Source organism: Carlito syrichta, unplaced genomic scaffold (assembly GCF_000164805.1).
Source record: "Carlito syrichta isolate Samal-C Ts95f unplaced genomic scaffold, Tarsius_syrichta-2.0.1 Scaffold288006, whole genome shotgun sequence".
Lineage (NCBI taxonomy): Eukaryota > Metazoa > Chordata > Mammalia > Primates > Tarsiidae > Carlito > Carlito syrichta.
This window is the reverse complement of record NW_007232102.1, coordinates 6,314-10,934: the sequence shown is the minus strand read 5'-3', so window position 1 is coordinate 10,934 and position 4,621 is coordinate 6,314. Positions and strand designations below refer to the sequence as shown.

At 55.6% G+C, this 4,621-nt stretch overlaps 1 protein-coding gene across 1 annotated transcript in view; it reads right to left on the bottom strand.

Annotated features, from left to right (window-relative positions):
- Positions 1 to 4,405, bottom strand: part of TTYH2 (tweety family member 2) — a 39,705-nt gene extending 35,300 nt beyond the window's left edge. The window contains exon 1 of the mRNA XM_021710073.1: positions 4,237 to 4,405. The gene's annotated coding sequence lies outside the window, so the exon portion shown is untranslated. The remainder of the gene's footprint in view (positions 1 to 4,236) is intronic.
- Between the last annotated feature and the right edge of the window lie 216 nt (positions 4,406 to 4,621).

Genomic DNA, 4,621 nt, shown 5'->3' with positions numbered 1-4,621 from the left:
AGTTGCCCAGGTGGGTCTCGAACCCGCGGGCTCAGGCAATCCACTCACCTCAGCCTCCCAAAGCGTGGGATTACACGCTGAGCCACTGAGACCAGCTGACGCCTGAATGTATCACTCCAACCTTACATCTGCACTGGGATGTTTCAAAAGCACCTTAAACTCAATCCATGTAAAGTCGCACTGAGACCGTCTGCCTCTCTTCTGGCTCTCTGGCAGCGCCACGTCTCCTTCCAGGTGCTTAAGCCAGAAACCTGGGGATGGCCATCAGCAGCTCCTCCTCCCTCACCCCCCCACCAACTCTGTCCATGCACTGGTCCTCTCGTCCCCGCCCACACCCTGGTGTGAGCCTGGCACTCTCTGCCTGGACCACCCTGGTAGCCTGTGTTTCACTCTTGTCTCTTTTTTTCTGTTTGCTTTTTGAGAAAGGGTCTCGCTTTGTGACCCCGGCTGGAGTGCCGTGTGTGATCATAGCTCATGGCAGCCATGAACTCCTGGGCTCAAGCAATCCTCCTGCCTCAGCCTTTCGAGTAGCTAGGACTAAAAGGTGTGTACCACCACAGCTAGCTAACTTTTAATTTTTTTTTCGTTTTGTACAGGTGGGGTCTTGCTATGTTGCCCAGGCTGGTCTCGCACTCCTGGCCTCAAGTGATCCTCCCTCCTCGGCCTCCCAGAGTGCTAGGGTTACAGGTGTTGAACCACCACACTCAGCCTCTTATTCCTCTATACGCAAACCTCTGCCCTGTGGTCATTTTGATAATCATATCACCGGACCCATCCTGAGCCTGCTTGCCCTTCAGTTTGCGCCTCTGCGTCCCCTGCTCAGGTCCCCGTCCCTGGGAGCTGACCCCTCACACTGAATTTCTCTGGCTCTGCTGCCAGCTGGCTCCTGATGGCTTCCGCCCCTGGGGTTCTGGCAGGAGATGGGAGGAGGAAGCTGGGGTACCGTCCCCTCTCTGTAGTGGCTGCTGAGTTTGCTGGGTGGCTCAAGGCTGATCGCAGTTCCAGCTGCTCTGGTGACACGGCCTCTCCCTGTCCCTCTGGTCTGCAGGTGGTAATGGCTTCTGTTATAGCTCATCTCTGGGTCACTCACGGTTCCCACTAGGCCTCGGGGCTCTCGGTCACCCGGTGACCGTTCTCCACGTTCGAGTCCATCTGTTCTGAATACTCGGTGGACCCGGCTTCTTCCTTATCCAGCCGCCCTCCCTCCTTGCCGACCCCTGGCTCGCAGCAGCTCCCATGGCCCTTAACAAAGGATCCCAAGGCCTCACATCGCCTGCAGGCTCCTGTGTGGTTTGGAGCCCACCTGTCCTCCTTGTGACTTCTCATGCTGCTGCTCGCTGCTGACCGCCGCCCCCAGCAGCACCCCCGCCCCTCACCTTCTCCCTCTGCTCCAGACACACTGGGTTCTTTCCGCGCCATGCCCCTCCCACCACAGGGCCTTTGCATATATTCCTCTTCCCTCTGCCTGGAGGTATCGCCTCCTTCCTTGCCCCACCTTCGCTTGGTGGACGCCTCTCATCCCACAGGCCTCGGTGCCCTTGCCCAGAGGGATGCCCAGCTCAGGAAGGCCATCTGATTTCACACCTATTCCTGTCCTCCAGGGCACCCGCTCCTCAGTGGTGGTTCTCAGGTCAAGCAAGTGTGCAGTTCCCTGCCTCTCCCTCTAGACCAGGGCTATAGGGGCAAGAGGGCAGAATCGTACCTGTTTTCTCCCCGCTGGCTCCTCCTTGCCTGGCATTAGTAGCGCATAGAACGCCGGCGAACAAATCCTGCCCCACACACTCCCTCTGCCCTGGGTTTTCCTTACACAGTGATAATTATTACTTATTGGAATTGGTCCCCAAAGCCATTCTTATTGGCTCCAAGTATTTGTCAAAAACAAGTTTGTTGGCCGGGCTCGGTGGCTCTCAGCCTGTCATCCCAGCACTTTGGGAGGCCGAGGCGAGTGGATTGCCTGAGCCTGTGGGTTTGAGACCAGCCCGGGCAACTTGGCGAGACCTCGTCTCTATAATCAATAAAAACAAAATTAGCCGGGTGTGGTAGCATGCGCCTGTAGTTCCAGCTACTTGGAAGGCTGAAGCAGAAGAATCGCCAGAGCCCAGCAGGTCGAGGCTGTGGTGGCCGTGAGTATGCCACTGCACTCTAGCCTGGGTGATGGAGTGAGACTCCAACTTAAAAAAAAACCCAAAAAACCCAAGTTTGTTGTGTTAAAGAAAAACCAAACCAAACCAAACCAAACCAAAACCAAAACCCTGAGTTCCTGTGAGCCAGGGGTGCCATAAGCACTGCTGGCTCCTTATTTTTTCACTTGTCTCCAGGCCATGCCTCTTCCCATGCCTCCTGCATGGTTGCACGCCCTTGGCAGGAGAATATTTATTTTAGTTTTCATTCTTTTTGAATCAAAGTCTCACTCTGTAACCTAGGCTGGATTGTAGTGGCATGATCACGACAGTCACAGCTCACAGCAGCCTTGACCTGGGCTCAGGTGATCCTTTCACCTCAGCCTCCTAAGTAGCTGAGACTATAGGCACATACCACCATGCACAGCTAATTTTTTGGATTTTTTTCCTTCTTTTTTTTTTTTTTTGTAGAGACGTGGTTTCACTATGCTGCCCAGGCTGGTCTCAAACTCCTGGGCTCAAGCAATTCTCTAGCCTCAGCCTGCCAAAGTGCTGGGATTACAGGCGCGAGCCACCACGCCCAGCAGGAGGATTTTTAATACCAGGAGCTCTTCCTCTCTACTGGGAATCGTACTGTCAGTTAGAACTCTGTCCTCCGGATCTATTCTTTTAGCCCCAACCACACGTCTCAGCAGCCTGGGTCCCCTTCTTCTGCTCAGAGCTTTGTCACCCCTGAAAGGCTGCCTGTTGGCAGATGAGTCCCATGTCACAGGCAGGACAGGATCAAGAGTGTGTTTTCTTATTTTTTATACATTTTAATTTTTTTGTAGAAATGGAGTCTCGCTGTGTTGCCTGGGCTAGTCTTGAACCCCTGAAATCAAGCCATCCTCCTGCCTTGGCCTCCCCCAGTGCTGGGATTACAGGCTTGCACCAGCGGGTCTGGCCAAGAGCATGTTCTTTTTTTTTGAGTTGGAGTTTCACTCTGTCACTCTGGCTGGAGTGCAGTGGCATGCTCACAGCCACCACAGCCTCGACCTCCTGGGCTCAGGAGATCCTTTCACCTCAGCCCTCCAAGTAGCAGGAACTACAGGCAAACGCCACCACGCCTGGCTAATTTTTGGATTTATTGTAGAGATGAGGTCTTGCCAAGTTGCCCAGGCCGGTCTTGAACCCATGGATTCAGGCAATCCCTCTCACCTCAGCCTTCCAAAGTGCTGGGATTATAAGGCGTGAGCCACGTGCCCGGCAAGAGCATGTGATCACAGAGAAGAGAATCTTGGGGGCAGGTGAGCTGCTAGGGAAGAGACCCAGGCGTCCTCACTGGCAGCCTCACTGAGTCCTGTCTGGCTCCTGTCCTACTGCTGAGTATGTGATACTCTAAACCCCACGGGCGACTGCTCTCCAGAGCTTCTTAGGGTGGACACCAGGCTTTTGGAAAAGCCTCTGTAGATACAGAAACAGGAACAATACAAACCCTCAGCGTGCATGAGGACACCGCTGGGTGGAGGGGCTAGGCGGCCTGGATTTCTGCACACAAGTTAGGCATCCTCCTTGCCTCATTCAAAGCAAAGAACCAGCTAATGGCACTAAAAGCTATCGATCTCACAAGGAGATGAAACTGATATGGGCTGGAGTCAGGCTTTCTTCTGACCTCGCAGACCCAGAGTAGCAGCTGGGAGGGAACAGGGACCCAGAGGGCAGAGGTGACCACTGTCCAGGAATGCTGCCTGTAAACTCAGGGAGTAGTTTGCACAGCTGTCAGGCACGGCCCTGCTGGGCTGGACAGACATTCTAGTTCAGGGGTTCCCCCGGAGATCCCGTCGCTACCCCCGGCATCTGATTCCTGATGCTGACAGCATTCATTCTGGAGACGAGCTTTTCCATTAAGGTAGCCAGGGCCTGGTCAGGAGAACACGGTCAGACAGCCCAAGAGCCATGTGAGGCTCGATGAGGGGGTAGGAGGAGGTGTCATGGTCTAGGGCCAGACATCGGTGAGACACAGATGGCTCGGGCCGTGGCAAGCCAGCTCTTCATTCCAAGGCCTGCTGAGGCTGCCCCGCCCTGGCCCCCCTGCAGACTGGGCCGCCCACCAGGGCTGGTGCAGAAGGACACTCACCAGCAGATGAGCCCGGCCAACACAGCCGTCCAGGTGACGCAGCAGGACTCGCGCTGCTTGGTCTGCACTGCCTCGTTCTGCCTGCAACAGCACGTGCAGATCAGGTAAGCCGCCAGGAAGATGAGGTTCAGGCCCAGGCCGACGGCGGCCACCAGCCCCAGGAACAGCAGCGACTGCGAGAGGGGAGAGGCCTGTGTCAGCTCTTTGCCTGTCAGTGGGGGCTTCTAGAAGCCCCTGCCCTTGGGCCCTGAATGCTCTGCGCCCCCCTCGCCCCGGCTATGGGAACAGGAACTGAGCTGCAGGGGCCAATCCATCCTTCCTTCTTGTCTCCTGTGGGTCACGCTCCTACTCCGTAAACAGAGCAGTGGACACTAAGGCATGAGGG